The sequence below is a fragment of the Nematolebias whitei genome, chromosome 3 (assembly GCF_014905685.2).
Source record: "Nematolebias whitei isolate Nwh7 chromosome 3, NemWhi1, whole genome shotgun sequence".
Classification (NCBI taxonomy): Eukaryota; Metazoa; Chordata; class Actinopteri; order Cyprinodontiformes; family Rivulidae; genus Nematolebias; species Nematolebias whitei.
In genome coordinates this window covers 54,326,162-54,353,237 of record NC_056500.1, presented here as the reverse complement: position 1 = coordinate 54,353,237, position 27,076 = coordinate 54,326,162, and the positions used below count along the sequence as shown (strand labels likewise).

The 27,076-nt window shown below is 42.4% G+C and overlaps 1 protein-coding gene across 1 annotated transcript in view; it reads left to right on the top strand.

Moving 5' to 3' along the window:
* Positions 1 to 14,298: 14,298 nt before the first annotated feature.
* LOC119407554 (cyclin-dependent kinase-like 5) overlaps positions 14,299 to 27,076 on the top strand; it is a 246,122-nt gene continuing 233,344 nt past the window's right edge. Inside the window, exon 1 of the mRNA XM_037674374.1 lies at positions 14,299 to 14,362. The gene's annotated coding sequence lies outside the window, so the exon portion shown is untranslated. The remainder of the gene's footprint in view (positions 14,363 to 27,076) is intronic.

Genomic DNA, 27,076 nt, shown 5'->3' with positions numbered 1-27,076 from the left:
TTTTTTTGAATGTCCAGAGGACCAGATTTAACTTTTTTAGATTTTTCTACCTGGATTATTGAGCATGCATCAGGATACGTCTGTTGTGTGTAACTGAAGTTGAAGAGCTGTGTTAAACGTAGATTCTGTTTAAACGGACGGGGATTCTGCAGACCCGGTTCTGGTCCGGCTCGGTTCTGATAAGTCCGAACAAGTGTTTTAAATAGATGGTGAGACGTTTTAAGGACTGAGCGCCGTCTCAGTGAAGCTTTGTGAGGTGATTCGTTACCTTTTTAACAGAAAATGGTACATTTTGACAGTTAAAAAGACGAAAAGTTGACCGGACTTTTTCAGGCTAAATGCTAACACGCTAGCTGGAAAAACGATCCGTCATTGGCTGAAAACCGCTGTGTGGTACGCTCTGATACGCTGAGAAATTAGTGACGTATCTGTTCGTCACTTCCTCTAATGTCAGATTATAAACCCACCCCGCTCTGCTCTGATGATTGGTTGATTCAGTCACGTGACCCCGGAAATGAGTCTCGGGTCATCCAAAGCCTTTTCTGTGATTAAAGTCACTACATGTGCCGTGCCACTGTTCCCAAAACTCATGTTCATGCAAAAAAGTCGTGCTTGTTTAAACAACGCCACGTTTTAGCTTGAAATCCGTTCAGAAATGTTGATTTGACCGAGTTTTAGCCGAAGCTAATTTTAAGCTAAAAAGCTAACGACAGGATGTCAACAGAACGTCCACAGGAAGTTGTCATAGGCTCCTGCTGGTATAAAGCTAACACCGCCACCTGCTGTTGAAAGAGGAGTATAACAGTTTTTCTGAAGAAAGACTGAAGCTCCTCATAAAATTCTTTTCTCTTTTCCCCCCACCTGGTTCAATGAGTAACTGTTAAAATAGCGAATTTCTGGAAAAGAACGGCTTAAGAAAGCGTTTCAAAACTGAAGTTGCTTTAAACTTTTAGAAAAATTGCAGGTTTATTTAATGTTAAGTGCTTTAGAGTAAATATCACTTAGAGGCCTGGTTCTTGTATCTGTTAAAAATAAGCACATTAAAAAGTAACACTGCAGAGAAGCATTTACTTAAATATTCATGAATTGGGGTAAAACCTACAAATTGGTGCCCATTCCTCTGAATAAGTTGACTTATAACAGTACTTTTGTGTAAACCCAGAGCTTAAAAAGTGTGTGAAACTCACTGCTCACTTGAATACAAATATTTACCTGTTGAAATATCTGAAGCTGGCAACTGTTTTAACCAGATAAAGTGCTGAACAATGAATGACCATGGCTGATGGAACAGAAAAGAAAATTGAGACCAAAATGGAATGGTTAGAGAAAGCGTTAGCACTGCTGACGGAATCTTTAGTTCCATATGATAAACAGGTGGAGAGCATGAACGACAAAGAGTTATTGGAAGAGCTGATGGAGGTTGCAGAGAGTGTGACCTCTACAGAAATAACAAAGTCAAGCTATGAAAAGCTGGCTAAAATGGCAATTTTGCTGAAAGAATCATTCTATACAGTGGTAGAAAAAGCTGACGACCTTGAGATAAGGTTAAACAGCGAAAAAGAGGTGGTTCAGGAAATTGAAGAACACTTCCTTCAATTTAAAAGTGAACACGAGGTCCTCACAAAAAAACATTTTGAACAGATGTTTCAATCACAGCAAGATGCACGTGCAGAAATTGATTCACTGAACAGCCAGGTACAGGCACTTAATGCATCACTAACAGAAGTCAGGGATGCTAAAGAGCTGTTGTCCAGAGAATACTTTGCATTAAGACGGGATCACGACGAGAAAATGTCACAAGTGTCCCGTTGCAAAGCTGAGATAGACGTGCTTAAAACACAACTTTGCCATGCAGAAAGGAAATATGGTGAGAGGCGTGGACAGAATGTGGAGACACACTAGGTTTCAGACCCAAATCTCCTTACATCACACACACCTCCATCCATACCTAATGTGGTAGGAACAGACCTGAACAGGTCTCCTCTACCAAACATGCAACAGAGAGCATGGAAACTTCCTCTTTCAATAGATGATCTGCTAAAAATCTCAAAATATGTACAACGCTTTGTACCTGGTCCAGTGGGTTCAACTGGAACAAAAGCGTACCTCAAAGACCTTGAATTCAGACTGGGTGGTTATCCTAATGCTACGGTTGAGGATAAGATCAGTCTGATAAGGCTCATTTCGGACAGAGAGGTGTTCACCTTCATCGAGCGTCTATCTGATGCAACGAGAAGGGATTACAACCTTCTGTGCGAAGCTTTGATCAAAGAGTACGACCCCTGCACGGGACCTGCTGGTTTCCCAGCTGCTGACAAGGTCACGCAGGGCAAGCATGAACTTCCAAAAGTTTATTACAAAAGAATCTTCCAAGCTTATTTTGGTTACAGAAATGAAACCGGAATGGAGGAGGAAGAAGGTTTTAAATTTGTTTTAAGCAAAAATCTCCACACTGACTTTAAAACGTCAGTACAAATGATGGCAAATTTCAGAGAAAAATCCATCAATGAGATTAAACAGTGTGCTGTGAATGTGTTTGAGGCATGTTCTCATGCTAAGACGCCCATAGAGGTGTTTCCTGGTATAAAGGTTAAACCCCACTCCCTAGAAATGGAAGGACGGCGTGCTTTGACCCCTCCTCCTAAAACAGGCGAGAAAAAGCAGTATTTTCAAACTAACAAACCGCGTAATGAAGGTGCACGCTGGGACAAAAAAGCTCCTCTTTCAGAGGATGAACGTGATTATCGTGAATGGGGTGTGCGTAGGACGCAAAGATATGGGATCCAAGTGGACCCATATTATCAGGGGAAGTCCGAAAAGGAACCCCCAAAAGACGTACCTAACCCTCCCCCGCCTCGGACGAAACGAGCCGAGGCGATAAAATCACAAAAGTTCCAGATACAAGGCCCTACACCTCTGAGCTCGGAGGAGACAGAGAAACTACAAAGGTTGTTGGAAACTTTGAAACACGCTGAAATGGGACACCAACCTGGAGCACTATGTAGTGATGTGATCGCTACTAAATCTGAAGGCGCGAATGACAACATCACAGATGTCGGTGAAACACACCAAGACATTATTGTTGTTGCCTCCAACAACCCCTCATCGGGAGAAGGGGGGGTAAACTCACACACAAACGATGATGAGTCATCGCAAGCTGAACACTCAGAACCTGATTTTCGTGATTTTGAACTAGGCATTCCATTTCTGGGAGGACTCCCATATAACCTGGTACCGAGTCAAGAAACTGGGCCAGTATGGTTCACGAAATCAACACAGGCCATAGCTCTTTTCTCAACCGATGATGTCGACCAAGGGCCTCAAAACTATGGTGTCTTACCCATACAAAGGTCCGACGACTCAGAAAGGGATTCGTTGGAGCTCCCCAAGGAGCAAGAACCCTTATCAGTCTCATCACAGATAGATCAGGTGGTCGCCCAAGCCGACGCTCTGACATCTGATGAAGAAAGAGACAAAATTCGCCAAGTTCTTTTAAAATATGAAAAGTCATTTTCAACTGACCCACACATCATCCAACTTCAGAAGTTGGATGATCCTGCAATTAACTCGATGATACTGTATCTGACTGACCCAGACAAATACACTCCATCGAAAGGCGAACTGGATTCCAATCCAGACCTTAAAGTCCTCTTTCAGCTGCGCAAACAGTTAAAACTACTCAAGGACAGCCTAACTTTAGCTCATGGAGCGACGTCCTCACCCGTGTTCGCGGTCTCCCATGACCGAAGGGGGGTGACGCCAGTTAGGATAATGCTACCAGACGCGATAACGTGATCAAATCTGACATCCAGAGTGAGTGGCGCACCGAAACGTCGTTTTCTAGTTGCTTAATCACTACTTTTGTCAATGTTGAAACGTTGTTTTACTGGTTGCTTAGTCGCTGTTTTTGTCGATGTTGAGACATCGTTTAATTGGTTTTGGTATTGTTTCTGAACACCCCAAGTAAGAATGAATTTTGTGTGTAGTTGAGTTAGAGACTAAGAGGCCTTTAACTATGCCAACATGCAGTTCATTTGTTAAAATGTAATCTTTGCGGAGTCAATATAGATTAATGCTACCTTAAGCACCATAATCTACATTGGTCTCACAACGCTTAAGCCGAACCTACTCGAACAATTCTATTCGGGGGGATAGCTAATTCTTTTTGATGAGTCTCGCCATAGACTTCCAAAAACATTTATGGGGAAACCAAACACCCAATCTCAAGTCGTTCGTCTAAAAGACAACAGACAATTGAACCAAACTATATTTTACCATGTAAATCTAACTTAAACCAAGTTAGGAATGGAAAAATAGTTTGGAACACTCTTCTATAGGTATAGACCCCTATAGTTACCCTTTTCAGCATGTTCCATTCCTTAACTGGTAGCTGTAGCTGTTCCCAATCATAATAGCTTACACACCAGGTGCATATAGGTTAAGGCCTTATGTAAAATCCCCTTCATAAGCCCTCCTTAAACCACATAATTGCATGACACATTGAACCAGAACGGCACAGACTGGACGTCGCCCAGAGACGACCTTCGCTGGAGGAGACCTGCAATCCTGACGTTGGTCTCCACTCTTCATCCAGTGGCCGCATCTTCAGTTCAATCCAAGGGAACCCCTCTGTATGCTGATCAATCAACACCTCCAATCGTTGTGGATTAATCGTTGTGGATTAATCGTTGTGGATTTACCGTTGTGGATTATATGACTTTTTCCAATGGATTACAAACTCTGTTTCCAATGGGTTAAAGCATTGCTACAATGGAATTACCAACAACATTATAGAATTACCATCAACACAATGGAATTACCAAAGACATTGTGGATTACCTCCTTTGACTTTTGTTTTCCTTGCTGGATTACATCAAGCTCAAGGACATTCGATGGCGTAAGTTCATGTTGGAATTCATCCCCATGGACAGGCGATGATTTCCAAAGGGGGGACTGTAGTGAACTAAGCCTCAGGTCAAATCTGAGCTTCCTGGGACAAGAACTGTATTTCATTGATTTGAGTCCAGAAACACAAGATTAAGTTCATCCAGAGACTTTCTCTTGTCCTGCACTGATCAATTGAAAGAACACTCTCTTTTTATTATCATTACTATTTTACAAATGTTTGATAATCAAAGGGTGTTTAGTTCAAACCATTTTTAAATGTTGAAGTGAACTACTCATTTTAATTAAACTGTGAAACAGTATTAGTGATTTTTAATCCTCATTCAAAGTAGAAATCAAATTGGAATGTGTTACGGAGTAATTCATGCATTCTCTGATCTTCTGTCTGAAATGAGCAAGTTGTGATGTCGGTCAAAGGTCGAAGACAAGTTGTTGGAACGAACTGTCATGTTTTTATATCCTCTCAGACGTAAACAGAGAAGCTGGCTCCTGTTTTCCCCCAACTCATCTAAACATTTCTCTCGTCTGTCTCTAAAACATCTTCAGTCTGTACCAAAACATTCTTTCTGTTTTTCTGACTTTTAGTGACCTCTTACGTCACAAAAACACACCCCTGATTAGCTATTTCGACCAATCAGGGACTTCCCAAATGAACCAGAAATAGAACTCTTTAAATGTCGGCACTTCCTAGTTCAAACCAGTGTCGTGTTGGAGCGAGCGCAGTCGAGTTCGGTTCGGAGAGCGGTACCGAACAGAGAAGTGCTGGAGAGAACAGGAGTTCCAGACATGATCCGGAGTTCTTCCGAGTCTCGTGGGAATTATGCAATCTTCCACATCTGAGTGGAACTCTGACGGACTCACAACTCACGTGAGCCCAACTGAGAGGTGAACTTGTGTCGAACAAGTACCGTCACTACTTCGGATGATTCACAGCTGTTCCTACGGAGACGCTGAAAGGGTGCGTTAAATGGAACTCCGTACCAGTGGAGACATCTCCTCCAGGTAAAGAGTCGATTTACATAACCTAAGTGTACCGAGGAGGAAGCTGGGATCGAATGGAGGGTGCCGTTCTGTTCAACACTTTCCCTCACACACCATCTCCCTCCCTCTAAACTTCATTTTCCCATCTTTAAAACTCTTCTATCTGCCAGAAATCATTCCAGATATTTTCAGAAATGTCTGTTGTGAAGCAACGGAAAACCATGGCCGTATGGTTTTCCTGTTTGTAAAGCTGATTAATTATGTTGTTGTTGAAATCAATTTGCCAAATTAATGTAAATGTTTGATGTTAAACTTTGATTCTGTTAATAAATGACCACATTAATTTGATGGGTCAAAGAAAATTAACGTCTCACGTTACATTTTATTAAATTCAATGCACGATATTATTCAGTCCAGAAAAATGAATGAATCCGTTTAATTTATGAATATATCTCAGTATATGTTCATCTACAGTATCCTGAAGTAATCAATTGAAAGAACACTCTTCTTTTATATTATCATTACTATTTTACAATATCTTGATAATCAAAGTGTGTTTAGTTCATATCATTTCTAAAGTTGAAGTGAACCACTCATTTTAAATCAACTGTGAAACAGTATTATTGATTTTTTTAATCCTCATTTAAATTAGAAATCAAGTTAAGTGTCTATTTACAAACTAATTATGCATTTTGATTTTCTGTCTAAAGGAGAAGTAGTGATGTCGGTCAAAAGTCAGAGACAGTCAGAAAGAAGTTATTAGAACAGGCTGTATTGTTTTTAAACCTAGCAGACGGTAAAAAGAGAAACACTGGCATCTGCGTGTCTCACTTCGCCATAATATTTCTCTGTCTGTACTAAACGTTCCTAAACATTACTGAATCCTCTGTTGACTTTTAATAACCCTCTGACATCACTAGAACCACCCCCTGTTGGTTGTTTCAAACAATCAGGAAGTCCCAAGTGACCAGAAGTGAGAACTCTTTAAAAGTCCACACTTCCTGGAACTACTCAGTCTACTGAGTCTTCTTCAGTCTTGTGGAGTCTTCCACTTCTGAGTGGAAACTCTGACTGACTCACAGATGCTTGCTGTGAATCCACCCAGGTGTAATGCCTCCAACTTCGAAGGGAGCTGAGCCTGTTTGTTGAACGGAGTAAATCGACACGACTTATGATGCTGACCAGCCGCTCTTACCGGAGACGCTGGAAGGTAGCATTGAAATGGACCCGACACCGGAGCTGATTTATCTCCTGCGAAGGTAACGAGTCGTGACGCACTAAGTGTACCCGAGGTTTGAGCTGGTGATGGAAGAAGCGTGCCATCCTGGTCCAAACATACACCTCCCTTCACCCATCTTTTCTTTAGACCTCTGAATTCCTTCCTTTAAACTCTTCTATTTTGCCAGTAATCTAGATGCCTTCAGAATGTCTTGTTGTCTTATTAGTAAAGCGTGCCAAGTTTTATTAATCAGAACCAGATCAGCTAATCATGTGCACATGTTTTGATGTTAAATTTTGATTCTGTTAAATAAATGACCTCATTTATTCTGATGGGTCAAAGGAAAATTAACGTCTCTTGTCACTGATTAAACAATCCTCACAGTTACCTCGTCACATGGCATTAGTTTAACTCGAAAAAGAAATAACCCGTTATATTTAAATAATTAGTAGTGAAGGTACAGTTAAGCTGTCCCCCACCATTTCACTACATTTGGTGGGACCGTACGTGTTTTAAATAACACATTTGGTGGGACCATATGTCCACAGCAAAGCTGACCTTGACGCACTACAAAACATGTACACATTGATTTGCTGATCTGTTTCTGATTAATAAACTTGGCACGATTTACTAACAAGACAACAGAACATTACTGATTGAGACTGATTCATCTCTGAAGGCATCTAGCTTGATTTTTGGTGAATAGAGAAGTTTAGGAGAAGAGGGATAGATTTAAGGAGGAAGTTAAGATGTGGAGTTATGTGTTGAACCAGAACATTGCACCCTTCCTCCGACATCCAGCTCAGCTTTCCGGTACACTTCAGGACGTCAATGCTTGTTACCTGAGATGGTGGATACCTCTACTCCAGAACAGAAGTCCATTAGTACGCTCCCTTTTCAGCGTCTCCGGTTAAAGTAGCTGGGGGTCATCAGAAATCGTGATAAAGTACTCGGTTTAACCGAATAAGCTTCCTTAGAAGTGGAGCATTTACTGCTCGGTTTGAGTCACAGCCGAGGCAGGCTGTGACTACGCTGGACTGGAGAGACCTTTGGCACATGGTCAAATCCATCCGCTACTTAGTTGAGTCTCATCTCCGACTGAAAGTTCCAGCAAGACTTGAAAAGACCAAGACTCGTGAAGAATTTGAAGAAGACTTCGACTGAAGACTGAGTTCCAGGACTAAGACTCCAAGACTGAATAGTTCCAAGAAGTGTTGCCTTTTAAAGGGGTATCCACTTCCTGTTATGTGGTACTTCCTGATTGGTTGAAACAACCACCAGGGTTGTGGTTCTAGTGATGGCAGAGGGTCACTAGAAGTCAAGAGAGGATGCAGGAATGTTTAAGAACGGTTAGTACAGACAGAGAAATGTTTATGAAGAGGTGAGACAAAGCAGGTGCCAGCAAAAGTTATTAACTGTCTGTGAGTTTTAAAAACAAAACACTTCGTCCTCATAACTTGTCTCTGTTTGTCTCTGACTTTCGACCGACATCCACTACTACTCCTCATTCAGACAGAAGACTAAATGCACACTTACTTCGTAAATAGGTATTTAACTGTATGATCAAAAATCTAACAAGGTTTAAAAATCATTAATACTGTTTCACAGTTGATTAAATGAGTGGTTCACTTCAACATTTAGAAATGGTATGAACTAAACAAACTTTTTGATTATCAAGATATCTTAAAATAGTACTGATAATGTAAAAACAAGAGTGTTCTTTCAATTGATTAATTCAGGATACAATTAAATAGTCTCTTGATGAGATAATTTGTATTTCTGGATTCAAATCAATGAAATAGCTGTTCCTGTCCTCTGAAGGTCTTCAGAGACAGATTGTTGTCTGAGGCCTAGTTCACTACAGTCCCCCCTTTGGAAATCATCGCCTGTCCATGGGGATGAATTCCAACATGAACTTACACCTCCGAATGTCCTTGATCTTGATGTAATCCAGCAAGAGGAAAACAAAAGTCAAAGAAGGTAATCCCACAACGGTTTAGGTAATTCCATAATGTTGTTGGTAATTCCATTGCAGCAACGCTTTAACCCCTTGGAAACAAAGTCTGTAATCCATTGGAAAAAGTCATATAATCTACAACGATAAATCCACAACGATTGGAGGTGTTGATTGATCAGCATGTAGAGGGGTTCCCTCGATTGAACTGCAGAGGTAACCACTGGATGGAGTTTGGAGACCCACGTTGGAGTTGTAGGTCCCTTCAGCGAAGGTCGTTGCTGGTGGTTCCCAGTGGATGCCATTCTGGTTCTATGTGTTCATGCATTTATGTGGTTTTAGGTGGGCTTATGAGTGGGATTTTACATAAGACCTTAACCTGTATGCACCTGGTGTGTAAGCCATCATGGTTTAGATCAGCTACAGGTACCAATTAAAGGGTGGGTCATGCTGAAAAATTATATATAGGGATTTATAACTATAGAAGGGCATTCCAAACTATTTTTCCATTCTTAACTTGGTTTAAGTTAGATTTACATGGCAAAATATAGTTTGGTTCAATTGTCTGTTGTCCCTTTAGACGAACGACTTGAGGTTTGGTTTTTTGGTTTCCCCTTAAATGTTTTTGGAGTCTATGGTGAGACTCAACTTAAGGATTAGCTAGCCCCCTCCCCAAATAGGATTGTTCGAGTAGGTTCAGCTTGAGCGTCGTGAGACCAATGTAGGTTATGGTACTTAAGGTAGCATTAATCTACATTGACTCCTCAAAGGTTGAAGTTTAACAAATGAACTGCATGTTGGCATAGTTAAAGTCCTCTTAGTCTCTAACTAAAGTACACACAAAATTCATTCTTGCTAGGGGTGTTCAGAAACAATACCAAAACCAATAAACGATGTCTCAACATCGACAAAAGTAGTGATTAAGCAACCAGAAAAACAACGTTTCAACATCGACAAAAGTAGTGATTAAGCAACTAGAAAACAACGTTTCACTGCGTCACTCACTCTGATTGTCAGATTCGATCAGGTTATCGCGTCTGAGTTGTTATCTTAACACTTAATTAAGCTTGGACTTATTTAGTTTCTGCTTGGACGACCTTTTTTCCCACGAGGTCTTAGTTTGTGAGATCTTTGTCTCCTGTGGATTCATTGAACGCCTTGTGTAGTTTGACCTGGTTTCAATGTACCCATTTAACCATTGGCTCCTTTTGGCCTTTGCTGATTTTGATCTGGTTGACAACTGGAGACAGTTTGTCTGTTATCAGGTGGGGTCCAGTCCACTTGGGTATCAGTTTGCGGGTGAGAGTTCCGGTCCCGGACTCTCCTTTCCCGGTTGTGGGGACGAACGTGTAGTACCAGACCCTATCTCCCACTTGGAGTTCCTTGTGAGAGGCCTTTTGGTCATAGTACGCCTTTCGTCCTTCAGCTGATTTTTCTAGGTTTTTCTGGGCAAACGCAAAGGTGTTTTTAAGGTGTGCTTCCAAGTCATTCATGTATTGTTGTGTGATGTAGGCTGTTGCCATGGCGGCATCGCCTGGTTGGTACAACAGGTGTAGAGGGAGAGTCATTTGTCGACCCATCATCATCTCGAAGGGAGAGATGCCAGTCGACGTGTGTGGAGTGGCCCTTATGGCCATGAGGACCAGAGGGAGTTTCACGTCCCAGTGCTTGTCGTTTGCGGCTACGTATTTCTTCAAAATACTTACCACAGTTATGTTTTCTCTCTCCACTTGGCCTGAGGCCTGTGGGTGGTAGCCAACATGGAAGTTGACTTTGATGCCTAGCATCTTCCACAGTTCTTTCATCACTTCAGCAGTGAAGTGTGTACCTTGGTCTGAGTTCACCCTGAGGGGAAGTCCAAACCTTGAAAATACATGATTCATTAGTAACATAGCAGTTATTTGTGCTGTGTCGTTAGGAGCTGGTAGACATCTGGTAAATGCGCACGTTACCGTTAGAAAATATTTATTTCCTCTAGTGCTCTTAGTAAGTGGTCCAACCCAGTCGATCTGGAGGTCGGGCCATGGGAATGCAATGCCTCTACTTTGCAGTGGTGCTCTGTGGAGTGGTCTGGATGGCTGAAACTGGCCACAGACCAGGCAGCCTTTTATGTAGTTCTTGACATCTTTTTTCATTCCAGGCCAATAAGCAGCTTGTTTTAATGCTTTCAGCGTGGCGTTATCTCCCTTGTGTCCTGCGGACGGGAGGTCATGCGCATGAACTAACATCACCACCCTGTGGTCATGGGTACCACGAACACGGGTGAGGACGTCGATCCATGAGCAAAAGTTAGGATGCCCTTAAGTAGGTTTAGCTGTTTGCGCAGCTGAAAGTGGAGTTTAAGGTCTGGATTGGAATCCAGGTCGGCTTCGGACGGAGTGTTTTTGTCTGGGTCATTCAAGTACAGTATCATCGAGTTTATCGCAGGATCCAACTTCTGAAGTTGGATGATGTCTGGGTCAGTCAGCACGGGTTGTACAGAGACTGTGTTGTCAGCCAGTTTGGCTGCAGCCTGTGCACGTGTGACTGCCATTACCTTGGCTGTAGGTTGTACTGACAGAGTTGCGAGCAGCCAGGAGGGGTCAAAGGACCACGGAGGGCCGTCCACGGCTCCATCCTTGGCTAGGAAGTCTGCAAGGTCATTATACCGCTTGTCATCGCCTAGGACTCTTGAATGTCCTGGAACCTTTTTCCAGTAGACCTGTAGGTCATGTGATGTCACCAAGTGATCACATGCCATGAAAAGCTCTTTGTGTTTGACCACTTTCTTGTTGCTTGTGCGAAAGCCGTTCTGTTTCCACAGAGCGAGATGACACAAGAAACTAAGTCGAGCGTAATTAGAGTCCGTGCAGATGACTAGCGTTTGGATGGAGCGTTCTACTGCTATCTGGAGAGCTATTAGGATTCCTGCTATCTCAGTGTACTGAGAAGTCTGAGAGCCTAATTTATAGCTAAAAGTGACCTATTCTTGGTATTGGAGGAGGATCCCTCCAACACCTGATTTGCAGGTTTGTTCATGGTGGAATGAGCATCCATCCACATACAATGTTGTCATGTCTTTGCAGATACTGCTATCAAAGTAGTGGTGATTCGGGTCCTCATTTACTGAGGGTTTTTCTGCAGCTGGCGGTTGGGTGGCTGGTACATCTTGTGTACATTCCTGGCAGAGTGCCAGGTCAGTGCCCAAATGTGACTTCTTGTTTTGTCCGTAGCGGATGTCTACGTCAAAACTTTGAAGCTCCATGAGCCATGTGGCTACCCGTGAGTTTGTCACCACACCATCTCTGATGCGTTGGCTATTCAGGAAAGTTACTGGCTGGTGTTGTGTTTCAACAATGATTTTTTTGTCCACCGATGTAACTAGAGAAGTGTTTAACTGCCCACACAATGGTCAGTAGAGCTTTTTCACAGTCTGAGAACTTTAATTCGGGGCCTGCCATTGTCTTACTGGCGTAGGCCACCACACGCTTGTCTTTGTTGTGCATCTGGTACATACTTGCACTCATGCAGTGAGCTGAAAAGCCCACTTCCAAGTGAAACTCTTTGTTGTAGTCTGGATAGACTAGACATGGGGCTGACTTGAGTCTGTCCCTGAGAGCATTCATTGCCTGCTGTTGGTTATCAGTCCAGACAAATGGGACGTCTGTCTTTAAGAGTTCAGTCAGTGGTTTCTCAAGGTCTGCATAGTTCTCTATGAATTGGTGTGAGTAGTTATACACGCCCAGAAAATTTTGTAGTTCTCTGAGATTGGTGGGGACTTTGAGATTGTCTAGGCCTTGGGTGCGAGTCAATTGTGGTTGTACTTCGTCTGGACCTACTAGTAGGCCAACGTAGTCCACCTTGGTCCTGCACCACTGGCATTTTGACAGTGAGATTTTAGCACCAGCAGTAGTCAGTTGATTCAGAACGTGGTCAATCTCAGCCAAGTGTAAGTCCAGTTTTGGCTGCCTCAAAAGGACATCGTCCACGTAGATCAGTGTCCCACGTCCGTGGGCGTCTGGACATGCTTTGTTCAAAAAGATGTTGAACTCAGCTGGTGAATTAGCGTAGCCAAAGGGGCAAAGTGTTACCTCACAATACTGTACAGTATGTAGTGTTACTTCACAGTACTGTACAGTATGTAGTGTTACCTCACAATATTGTACAGTGCTGCGAGGGAACGCAAAAGAATAAAATCCCCCACGTCCCCTCCGGGGCCCTTTGGTTTAGTAATGTAGAATGAAAATTGTTTTGATTTATAGTTGTTTTGATTTCTATGTAAAAAAAAAAAAAAAAGTAACAATATGATTTAAAGACTAAGTTAGAAGGAAACTTTTTGTGTTACAAATATGTTTTTGTTCTAAACAAGGAGGGACATGTGGTGTAGTTAGTCGGAGCAGAGAGAGACGAGAGAAGACGGACATGGTGGCTAGAACAACATTGGAACAGCTGTTAATAAATAAGCATAAAGCAAAGTAAATGACTGTTCATGTAAACAACACAATGGGATTATTACATCCTTAAGCATCTTCTTTCCCATGCAAGAGAAAATGTCTGCAGTGAGGGAGGAACTTGAAATATCCTTTATTTATTTATTTGTTTTTACATTTGACAGGAAATCCTGAGGGTGGCAGCATTAGTTAGCACAAAAACTGAGCAAGTTTTGATGAAAATGTTAAGATGGATAAAATGTGACCACAGCTGCACTATGTTCACATTTAATAAAAAATCAATATCCAGATTTGGCCATTTAGAGTTTAGGCTGATTAACTTTATTGTAATTACCAATATAAGGTGATCACACAGTTAAATAAAACCTTCACATATCAGTTTAAGAACAAAGGAGGAATGTAAATATGTAATAAGCTCCCGATTTTGTCATTTAAACATTGGTTTCTTTCTTTGTGAGCTGCATTCTGACATGCAGTATTCTGCCTAACATCCATAAAACGAATGTCTTTCAGAAGAGTTCATGAGTTATGTTGGACGCACGCGGTGATTTTGATCAATTATGTAACAGAGAAATTGGAACAATCATCTCCCACCTCAAACTAAACACCCTCAGACCGCAACAGTTTTCTCCCCTCCCCTGCCCTCGTGAAGCCACGCTGCTCTGCTATTGGCCGCCACAAAGAGAGCCTCTGGTAAACAAGCGCTTTCATTGGTCCAACTGCACGTCACTCAAGCTGTTGCCTGGTGACGCGCCTGCAGCTTGTCGGCAGCACGAGCCACATACTGGAGCTGCTGCAATGAAAATATCGTCGTTGGTGGGTGGATATCTTTGGGCCCTGCTCCATCATTATTTGCTCCAAAACATTGATCGAGTGAGTAGTTTATTTATTATTACTTAAACTGGACTTGTAAGCTCTTAATAGTTAAATATGTGAAATAGCAGAGCCCATGAGGCGAGCGTCAGGTTTGTTTTTGGCTGATTTAACGGATGTTTTTACATTTAGTGACTCAAACCCGAGCGGGTTAGTGATCAGAAGCTGCAGGCTCTGAGCTGGGAGGAGGTCATGTTCCGAACAACTTAACTCCAGCTTCATGGCATTCTGTATCTTTGACTTGTTGGATTTACTGCTCTGCAATAACGAGGGAGTAACATTCATCTGACACACGCACACGCACACACACACACACGCACACACACACACACACACACACACACACACACAGGTTTGTTTTGCTATCTTTGTGGGGCCTTTGCATTGACTTCCATTCATTTTTCATTAATTTCTATAGCCTAACCATGACCTTTATCCATAACCTAACCATTACCAGTACATACCTAACCCTAAACCTAACACATCCTCAATTCACACCTTAGTCCTAAACCTAGCCCCTAACCCACCAACGGGACTTCTTCTTATGGGGCCCGGGCTTTGGGCCCCATAAGGAGCAGTTGGTCCCCACAATGTAGTATAAGTTGGAAAAATGGGCCTCACAAAGTAGCATAAACAAGGACACACACACACACACACACACACACAGTTTTGGTTTTAATAGTTGAGGATGTGAAAGATTTGCTTTTGAAAATATGGGGCTAAAGCATGTTTGCCCCGTCACAATGCACATTTTCTTTATGTTTTTTGTTTGTTTATTTTTTATATTTGTTCCACTTTTTATGTTTGTTAAATGTGTTGCCATAAATTTCTGTGACGTTGTTTTCTGGATCCTTTTATTTTGCCACAGCTCTTCAGATAGTGCTGTGATGACATGAGAAGGCTGTGGGTTCCTCACATCAGCTGATCACCAGCATGACTCACTCTGTTCTACAGACACAGTATATAGATCCACAGCTGTTCCACTGCTTTCCTCATCATAGATCCTCCAGACTCACTCTGTTCTACAGACACAGTATATAGATCCACAGCTGTGCTGCTGCTTTCCTCATCATAGATCCTCCAGACTCACTCTGCTCTACAGACACAGTATATAGATCCACAGCTGTTCCACAGCTTTCCTCATCATAGATCCTCCAGACTCACTCTGTTCTACAGACACAGTATATAGATCCACAGCTGTGCCGCTGCTTTCCTCATCATAGATCCTCCAGACATGGACTTTAATCGGCCATGAAAACAACAGGCTGCCAACCCAGCGAACAGTAATGATGGACTCAAACACAAATTATGTAAAGTACGAAACAGTGTGAGTTTGGAGCGCACTTCTTAAAGTTTGGGCAACTGTTTATCTCTATCGACGACCTGCTGCCGCAGATAAAACCATGCGACACTGTTGGGCGGTCTGGGAGTCCAGAGTTTATTTTTGGAGCCCACAGTGATGAGCAGCTCCGGTGCCCACAGCCCTGTGGGAGACGGGCAGTAGGCTGCAGAGTCCTTGAGCTGCACAGCAAGTGGGGAAGTTGAAGTGGAAAAAGCGGTATCTGGAGTCTTGTCTGATTCAATAAAGAGCGTGTGGATACCAGAGGAGGTGATCTTATTAAGAATATGCTGTTTCTAAAAACACACAAATAACGGAGAACGTTGAGCTGTAGCATCTTGTCTCTTTAACTTTTCTTAAAAACTTTTATTTCTTTTTACATCATGAACCGTTACATCTTTTATGGGACACCGGCTCACATTAAACTGCTAAACCAGAAAAAAAGAGCCTTCAGGGAATTATTGAGGAGCACACAGAAGCAACTAAAAGTCAAGATCAGAAACAGCAAGGAGGTGTACAAGAAGAAGCTGGAGAGCAAACTCCAACAGAACAATATCAGACAGGTGTGGTCAGGGATGAAACAGATCACAGGCTTCAAGCAGAAGGAGGATCAGAAGGATGGAAGCCTGGACATGTTCTTCAACAGGTTCAGTTCAGGAACAAGCTCAGCATCCTCCTCTCTTGCCCACAGCCAAACAGACATACCACCCTCCATTGACCCAAGGCTGTCCTGTCACACCTCAAATATTGTATCTACCACCTCAGTCATGGACCCTTCTTCTACATGTTGGTCTTCAACTAAATCAGAAGATGCTGATACCTCCTTTGCCTCCCCCCTCTGCTTCTCCAGAAGTCAGGTGAGGAAGCAGCTGGAGAGACTGAACCGGAATAAGGCTGCAGGTCCAGATGGTGTCAGTCCCAGAGTCCTGAAGGTCTGTGCAGAGCAGCTCTGTGGGGTTCTGCAGCACCTCTTCAACCTTAGCCTGACCCAGGAGAAGGTTCCAGTGTTGTGGAAAACATCCTGCCTTGTTCCAGTGCCAAAGAAAACGCACCCATCAGTCCTCAATGACTATAGCCTAGGGCTGTAAATCACCAGCTCTACCACGATACGATATTATATTGATTTGTTTGTATGACGATACGGTTTTTCTCGATATCACAAAGTTTGTCACGATACGATTTCGATTCTACTCGATTCACAAGTCTGTGATCGACATATTGTGATATCAAACGCCCGTCTCATTTACATATAAATAAAGTTACAAAAACAATTCAAATATGATTTAACCATTTTATTTCTGTTATTACAGGCGCCAGGCGTTTAAATTAAAAAACATTTTTCTTAATTAATGAAAAAATAAAAATAAATGACCTGTTCAGTACAGTCTCACATTTCTCATGTTTAAGTGCATTTTTTAAACCAGTTAACTTAAAATTGCGCTGATGACCTTTCACTTATAAAGAAACTAAAATAGTTATTGAGCGTACATAACATGCTATTAACGCCGTGTTTCTTCTTCTGGTGAACGGACAAATTAGTTGTTTCCTGAGTATTTGAACTCACACTAGCACCTGCTGCATGTTTCCCCTAGATCAGCTCCCTTGGCGGGGTGCTCAATTTTGATTTTTTATGGTGTGTGTGTGTTCCACATCGTTGTTTAGCGCTTGTTATGAGCTTCAAATAAGTTTCAGAAACTCTCTTTATTGACATGGATGTATTTTTACACTTAAATAACTGTGCAACAACTTCAATTGAAGTATCTAAATAGTCTGCCAAAGGCCATATAATTATTATAATTATACCTGAGATTGAAATCTTTGCCAGCACTGCCGTCTGCTTTTTATATCGTCCCCTCTTCTTTCGCTCTCCTGTTCAGCAGAATGCCCCCAGTCCTGAAGGGTCTTCAAGATTTTGCTTCAGTTACTTCAGTGTGAGCCATGTTCATGTCCAGCACAATCTTTTATGCCCTTTATTAAGGCCAGGGTGACAGAGACCTGGGAAAATAAGCCACGAGTTTAATGTAAAATGATTCATGTGAGGGCAGTAATTGTTGTGATATCCTATTTTTGTGCAAACTAAACATGAAGTTAGTGGTTCAGAGGAGTTATTTAGATTACCTGCTCTTTGACTGCCAAGAACATTCTGTTTGAAAGAGCTCCGAGAGGCGTGCCAGGTGAGGAAGCGCATCAGCTTGCAGGTGAAGGGCAGCAATGAAGCGATAGGTGGCAAGAAATGAATACAGTCCCTTAGCAGGAGGACATTTCCGGGTCTCTACTTCTTCTGCCAGGACACCCAGCACGGCCGTGATGTTTACAAGCAGGTTTTTTACTGCCTCGTGTTGGGAGAGCCATCGTGTGTCCTCGACTTGCTAGTCAATAACAGATAAAACAACAGAGCTGCTATAGTACAAATAATATACAGTAAATACAAGTAAAGTTTTCACGTATTGCCAAATGTTTTATTTTAATTTATTTTTTTCATTCTTTCAACCTTCACTTTTATCTCACCCACACCGAGAACTGTTGCTGCAGCTTTCAGAGAAGCTGAGCGGTTTGCACTGCTCCTGAAGAACAGCTGCAGCTGTCCCAAGTGGTCTCTGAATGTACGCCCTCTTCAGATGCATCCTTACAGGCCAGAGCTAGCCTACGTGCAGCACACTGGACACTTAGGAGCCATGGCCAGTCATCTGTTAGTTGTTTTGAAACTCCATTTGTCCTCCTATTAAATACATTTATTAATTAAATCATATATGTATATTCAAAGCAATTTAATTATGCACAAAAAACAACAACAAAAACAATGCAATACCTGTCATTACAGCAGCACCATCAGTACCAAGGACAAAGATGGAATTTGTAGGGATGCCTTTTGTGTGAATGATGTTCTTTATTGCCCCACTATTGAATCTGCTTTCCTGTCAGTGAGGCAAATCAGATCCAGGAATTGGCAAAGGACCTTCCACTCATTGTCCAAGTATCTAGGAATATAATACATTTTTATATTTAATTAACTGTAATTTGTCATTTTATTGATCCATTAAATGTTACACATTGAGTAGACGTACCTCACATGAATGTCAAGCTGTCTGCACACAGAGACATCTGTGCTCTCATCAATCTCCAAGCATGTGGCTTTAGACTGAAAAATATCGCTCAATATCGGCTTTTCAGCCACAGCGGCCAATATTTCCAGCATTTCATCAATTATTTGGTGTGACCTGTAGTTGGTGCTTTTGCCAATCTAAAAAAAAAGGTTACTAGTCAAAATTGCTTGACAATTAAATAGTTTAAAAATTTTAAATATAATTTTTGTATTAAATCATTTAAAGATGCTTGCATGGAGCTTGTGAAAATAGGTGCAGCCCAAAAGATTTGCTAGTTCGAGCAGGCTGGATAGTTGTAGTGGTGGCCTATTTCATGCTTTATCAGCCAATACAAGCACTTGAATGCCCCCACCACAGCCTCGTGCTCCAGGACAACTGAGGGCTCAGATGAAGCCAGGACAGTGTTGCCTGAAATAACAAGCATCATTAGAATTCAAGAGCCAAATATGTTAATAATAAATTAAATCAAAATAACATAAACTAATTTACCTGTAGTCAAACTTAAATGGCGCTGACAGGCGTTTTTATGATGTTCAGATGCCATGTGACGGTCTAGTCTGTAGGACTGGCAGGGACACTCTACAAATGGCCTGGAATGGCTTCCTCTCACAATTGCCTGTTTGTGGTGTCTGCATATTCGACAAAACATTCCTAAAACAAGAAATAGAAATATCCTATCATTTCATTATGTGCTGAATTTTGTCTGTCATCCATCCAGTTAATGTATTTATTGACTAAATGACATACCAAGTTCAGTTTTATACAGCCAGGGGGAGTCCTGATGCATGCTCAATAATCCAGGTAGAAAAATCTAAGAATGTTCAATCTGCTCCTCTGGTCATTCAAAAAAACAAACAACAAAACAAAGCAAAAAAATGTAGATACGTTTCGTCTCTCATCCAAGAGACTTCCTCAGTCTGAGGTGCTGTATTCAGCTCAGTCTCTTAAATAGCACCTTCTCCAGCCAGGGGGAGTATTTTCGCTCTGACAGCCCAGCTTGGTCGAAGCCACTTGCCCGGTGGTGATCGGTTCTTGACAGTTTGTCTGAGTGACCTGCGTCACTTTTTCCTGCTGCTGTGGCAGAGTTAAGGTATCTGGTGATTTTTCCATTGTTTTCATATATTATATTTTTGGTGTTTGAGGAGCTTCGCAGATTTTTTTGAGGGTAACCTTTCCTTCTGTACAGTAAGGTAAAGTAGCGAAAATGCGCGGTTTTTGTTGTTGTTTTTTACGCACGTTAGTTTTAGAGGGGGAGGGGGAGGAGCGTTACGTCAGTAGCATTTTTGCTAGCGCGATTGTGTTGTGTCTTGCGCCCGCTACATCAATAGTACCGATGGTTCTCAACTGGGGGCGGGGGTGCGGCGGGGGGATTGGGTAGGTGGGGCGCTCAGTTCTGTTGACGCGGCGGGGCGCCCCGCCTGTATAATGGTAGGGGAAACACTGGCATGAGTTTTGTCTGTTTAGCCGTCTTTCTGTTGGAATCCAAAATATTTCCACAGAGTTGATTTAAATCCAGCTGGAGAGTGAATTTTATTATATGTGTTTTTTGCCTCGCCTGCCATGTTGCTGAGGCGGCCGCAGAGCGCAGCCGCGCACGGAAATGGTGACAGACGTGCCTTGGGAATTTCAAAATAAAAGCGTATTTTAAAGATGATGATATGAATTGATTGTCACATTTTCTGCCCTGCCAACCATAGTTCCTGTTCATGTCTCCTGTCAACCTGCACATCTGCCTGCTCACTTAACCACACCCACTCTGCTGAGTCACTGCAATCAGCCCTCATGCAGCTCACCTGTTTCTTCCTGTACTTTAACCCCACAGCCACTCTGCTCAGTGCCAGATTATTGAAACCTCACAGTGAGTAAATGTCCAGCGTTCATGCCATGTCTCGTTTGTCTGCCTGGTTTTGACCTCACGCCTGCCCCACAGATTCCTCGCCTTGCTCTCTGCCTGTCTGTTTTGGATTATCTGCTCTGCTTATGGAAATGACCTCAGCTTCCTCTATAACGACCACGACTTTTGGATCTTGTCTCAAGTTTGGCTTTGGTTCTCTGACCACCCGTGTATCGACCTTGTCTGTTTCTCTGGACCTGCCATTTGGATTTCTCCCCTTGCTGCTCACTGCTCAGCTCAGTCTCAAAGCCGGCTCATCTTCACCACCGGTGACGTCACCAGAACCAACTCCTTCAAGGAACTGCTCCCTCATCTGTCTGTGAAGATTGTGCTGGCCCAAGGACTAAGACCTCCACCAAAGCAGTATATTAATAAACATTTTAAACTGTAGCGGGAAGGGTTAACAATGATTAAAAATTCCTTATGAATTTTATTTTGAAGAGGCAACACTCTCAGCTTTGAGAGAAAATCTGAAGGTCTGAAAATCAATTCAGATGTTCTTGTTTAATTACCCTTTTTATACCGTGAGTTCTTTTATGTGAAGGATTCAGATGTTATAAATAAAACACACACGCTTTAATACAATTTTGCGATGCTTATTTGACTATATATGATAAAATAACTATTGGAAATTATTTCTGACATTTAAATGAAGGCTTTGTTCACAACCGGAGTTTTATGGAAATTAACGTGACCATAAACCTACTTGTTAGCAGGAATTAACAGATAAATGAAATTATGTGCTTAACCAAACCAAAACAAGATGTAATGTAGAACAATTGGAATTTTCAACAGGCAGATGAATTATGCAAACTTAACTAAAAGAAGGATTTTTTATCGTTCAATAGTTAAAATTTGGTCTGAGATTTAAGGAAAAATAATTACTGAACTGAGTTAATACTAATTTGGTTAAAATCTAAATTCTTGGACACCAGAGTCAACCTGCAGAGTACAGATCAGCTGTTCCTACCAGGAGTCGTCTTCGAAGGTCTCCTGAAGATACCAGATGTTGGACTCTTTCTGCTCAGATGGTCTTTGATGTAAAGGTGGAAATTCCTTCATATCCCTGACACCAAGGTGATGAGTTTGGTCACTGGCTCTAATGGTCAACCGGAGCATCTCCTGGAGTTCTGGACAGCTGTTGTTAACTCTGATGATGATAACTGCAGGTGTCTGGAGCGCTGAAGAGGGTTCTATTAACTTTTCTAAAGTTGAAACTAATTTTCTTCTTGGAAGTTTTTGTAGGTTGTATCTTAAAAACTTACTCCTTCTCCTCCTCTGGAGGTCTTCATCACTTCTTCTCTTTTACTTCCAAAATTCATCTTCTCCTATTCATCTCTCCTCCTCTGGAGGTCTTCATCACTTCTGTTCATCTCATCTCTTTTTCATCTGAGAGGTCTTCCTCTCTTGTAAACAACTGACCACACCTCTGATTTGAAAGAGGTGGTCGATTTGAACCAGTCAGAATGGAAGGGCTGAACTTTATCAACTAAATAATTATTTTAATCTGCTCTGTTGAAAAAGTCATCAAAATAAAACCATTTAAGACACTTATCAACTTTAAATGAGGTTAAAACCAATAAAGACACTTTGTTAACCTGTTAGAACGCTCAACTTGGCCTGATGATTGGGGATGGTAGCCAATATGGAAATTGACTTTGACACCCAACATTTGCCAAAGTTTCTGCATCACTTCAGCAGCGAAATGTGTACCTCTGTCGGAGTTGACCCGGATGGGGAGTCCGAACCGAGTAAAGATGTGGTTCATAAGTAGCTAGGCAGTGGTGTCTGCTGTGCCATTGGTTGCTGGTAGGCATTCAATCCATTTGGTAAATGCACAAGTCACAGTGAGGAAATATTTGTTTCCTCTGGTCAATTTGGTAAGGGGTCCTACCCAATCGATCTGTAAATCAGACCACGGAAATGTGATCCCTTTGCTTTGCAATGGTACTCTGTGAAGGGGTGTTGCAGGTTGGAACTGACAACAGACCAAGCACCTTTTGATGTAATCCTTTACATCTTTGCGCATTCCTGGCCAATAAGCAACTTGCTTTAATGCATTGAGAGTCGCTTTAATGCCTTTGTGTCCTGAAAATGGAAGGTCATGGGCATGTACCAGCATCACCCCCCTGTGGTCTCGAGGCACCACAAACGAAGGTAAAGATGTTGGATCGGGAGCAAAGACGAGCATGCCTTTGACCATTTTCAGGAATGATTTAATCTTAAAAAGAGTCTTGAGTTCAGGAATTGAGTCAAGTTCATCTGCAGTTGGAACATTTGTGTCTGGGTCAGCCAGGCACTGAATCATTTTCCTGATGGCTGGATCTAAAGACTGAAGCTCCATGAGGTCTGTGTCTGTAAATGCAGGTTCTACTGAGACTGTGTTGTCTACAGGCCGTGAAAGAGTCGAGGTAGTGGCTTTAGCACATGAACGGGTGAGAGGACACACTTCAGGGGTGGGAGGGTCTGGGACGTGAGCAGGTAGCCAAGTGGGGTTGAAAGACCACCAGGTACCATTAATGGCACCTCTTTTGGCTAATGAATCTGCAAGATCGTTAAGCTCTTTTTCTTGACCTGGCACACATGAGTGGCCTCTGACCTTTTTCCAAAAGACTTGTAGGTTGTGTGATTTCACCAAGTGATCACATGCCATGAACAAGTCCTTGTGTTTCACAGCTTTTTTGTTGCACGTGAGAAAGCCTTTACGTTTCCACATAGCCAGATGACAAGAAAAACTCAACTGTGCATAATTGGAGTCTGTGCAGATCACCAGAGAATGAACAGAGCGTTCTACAGTTGTTTGCAATTTAATCAAGATGCCGGCGATTTCGGCATATTGTGATGATTGAGAGCCTAGCTTAAAGTGTAATGTGTCTTGTTCACCATTGTGAATCCAGACAACACCAACACCAACTTTGTTAAGTGTTGTGGTGGAAGGAGCATTCATCCACGTACACTGTTGTCAGGTCTTTATAAACATTTTCATCAAAATATTGATGATGTGGGTCTTCAAAGGTAGTGGCATGTTTGACAGGTGTCTGGACCAAGGGGACATCCTGTGTACACCATTGGCAGACAGCTAAGTCTGTACCCAAAGGGTTCCTTTTGTTTTGAGCATAGCGAACCTCTATGTCAAAGCTCTGTAAGGCCATAAGCCATGAAGCCACACGTGCGTTTGTTACCACACCATCTCTTATGCGTTGGCTGTTAAGAAAAGTTACCAGTTGGTGTTGTGTCTCCACAATAGTCTTTTGTCCACCTAGGTAGTTAGAGAAATGTTTCACTGCCCACACCGTGGCTAACAGTGCTTTCTCACAATCAGAGTACTTTAGTTCAGGGTCTGCCAGGATTTTGCTGGCGTAAGCTACCACACGTTTGTCTTGGTCATAGAGTTGGTACAAACCAGCACTCCAGCAATGGGCTGAAAAACCAACTTAAAGGTGGAAGTCTTTGTCACTGTTGGGATATGCCAGACATGGCGCTGAGCACAGCTTAGCCTTGAGAGCGTCCATGGCTTGCTGTTGTGTGTCAGACCAAAGGAAAGGCACATCTTTCTTGAGGAGTTCGGTTAAAGATTTTGCCAAATCAGCGTAGTTCTCCATGAACTGGCGTGAGTAGTTACAAACACCAAGGAAACTACGTAGTTCAGTGAGGTTAGAGGGTGTCTTAAGGTTGAAGAGACCTTGGACTCTACTAAGTTGGGGTTGTACACCATCGGGACCTACAAGGAAACCAACGTGTTCAACCTTAGCTTTGCACCAGTGGCACTTCAAAAGTGAGATCTTTGCACCAACAGCTGTGAGTTGATCCAGCACCTGGTCAAGCTCAGCTAAATGAGTATCAAGCGTGGGTTGTCGTAAGAAGATGTCATCTACGTAGATGAGGGTTCCACGTTCACCAGCGTCAGGGCACGCTTTATTTAAGAACATGTTGAACTCAGCTGGTGAGTTTGCATAGCCAAAAGGACATCTAATGAAGGTGTATTGGCAACTGGCAAAGGTGAACGCCAATTTGTGTTAATCGGCTATATGTACTGGGTTCGTCCAGAACACAGAAGCCACATCAAGCATGGAAAAGTAAGGTGACCAAAGCGTTGGTCACCTTAGGACGTTCTTGTTGGAGTTGAGTCATCGGCCACCTGGAAAGAGGAACCTGTTGGTTCAGTCTTCGGTAGTCGATGGTGAGTCTCCATTTGCCGTTGGGTTTGAGGACAGGCCATAAAGGTGCAGAGTAGGTGCTGTTACATGGCCTGATTATTCCTTTCTCTAAAAGATTGTCAATAATCTCTTGTACAGGCTCATAAGCTGCCAAGGGAATCTTGTATTGACGAACATAGGTAGGAGGAGAATTAGGTGTAGTTAGTATGCGGACGGTGTGGATTGAGGTCAAACCACAGTCCAAAGAGTCAACTGAGAAGGACTTTTCATATTTGAGGTAAACTTGGCGAAGATTTTCTCTTTCTTCATCAGTAGTAAGTGTGTCTGCATGGGCTACTACTTGGTCGATCTGTGATCGAACTGAAGGGTGGAGCTCAGGGGACGGTGACTCTACAGGCTTGTCTGGAGTCTCTGTGGTTGTACTCACTAGCTATGTTTACATGCGCAGAATTCTTTGACCGGATTGAAATGTGTTCTGTTTGAATAATTCAAATGTATTGTTTACATGGGCACAATCTGTTCATGACGAGCGTTTACATGCAGCGGGCTTTGTTCTGAACAGCAGTACTGACATGCGCAGAGTGGTAAACTCTCCTTAAAAAAAACACAGAAGAAGAATTTCTACTTCCGGGGTGAACGTAAACAAACCTGAGCACCCAAAATGGACCCGCAAAAGGTTTTAATGATGGTGGAGACGTTACTGCACTCCCTGACTGAGCTACAGGTAATAGAGATCATTTTGAGCTCTTTCAAAGTTTCTAGTAGAAATGTTGTGTCGCTCACCGACCAGTTTTGCTCCTCTGACATGCTAATATTATTAGCATTAGCCAGGCGGAAATGGCAAAGTCGCACATGCGCAGTCAAGTCAGTTTTTCACGATCAGATAAAAACGAACAGATCAAGCGTTTACATGCACATCGGATCAGATCGGCGTAAACCACCCGTTTCGTTCTGATCACAAATTATATCGGATCGCGCCGAATACACAAAAAATAACCCGAACGGAGTGTTTACATGACACACTTTTATTCCGACCGGCCATTTGATCTGGTTACTTATGTCCATGTAAACATACCCACTGGCAGGACGTCAATCGTTTACCAAACAGATTATCAAACAGAGAAGATTCCAGAATCTGGCAGAGATCCAGAAAGAGTGGAATGGGGCAGGAGTCACAGCTTCAAAAATCACCAAATTCAGATGCATCCGGGAGATGGGCTGCAACTGTCGGGTTCTTCAGGTCAAGTCACTTCTGAACCTGAGCCAACGTTGGAAGCGTCTCAACTGGGCCAAAGGGAAGAAGGGCTGGACCATTGGCCAGTGGTCCAAAATCCTCTTTTCTGATGAAAGTAAAGTGTGCCTTTCATTCAGAAATCAAGGTCCAAGGGTTTGGAGGAAGAAGAGTGAGGAACAGAGCCCATACTGATTGAGGTCCAGTGTGAAATATCCACAGTCAGTCATGATTTGTGGTGCAATGTCCGATGCAGGTGTTGGTAAACTCTGCTTTCTTAAATCCAAGGTCACTGCAACAGTCTACCAGAATGTTTTAGAGGACTTTATGATTCCTTCTGCTGAGGATCTGTATGGAAATGCAGATTTAATCTTCCAGCAGGACCTGGCCCCTGCCCATGCCACCAGAAGCACCAAAACCTGATTTGATGCCCATGCCACAGTGCTTGACTGGCCAGCCAACTGGCCGGACCTAAACTCCATTGAGAATCTATGAGGTATTCTCAAGAGGAAAATGAGGGGCACCAGACCCAATAACAACAAAGAGCTGACAGCAAGCATCAAGGAAATCTGGGCTTCCATAACTCCCAGTCAATGCCACAGGCTGATTGCCTCAGTGCCACGTCACGTCGAGGCAGAGATTAAGACAAAGAGATTCCCAGCCAAGTACTGAAGACTGACGTATCATTTTGAAAGTACCATGTTTTGATTGATTTGTTGTGATCCTAATTTCTTTCTTTTTTTTCCCTGCAAAACAATATTCTAATTTTTTTAAACACTGTTTTCGTGGGTTTCATGAGCTGAAAGCCCAAATTATGTAAAATAAACAAATAAATACTTGAAATTGTTTAAATTGTGGGCCCTGAATATATAAACTATTAAAGATTAACGTTTTGAATGGAATTATGGAAGTTAAACAACCTTTTCATGATGTTCTAAATTTTTGGAAAGGGTCTGTATATATATTTATACACTGTATATATACATGCA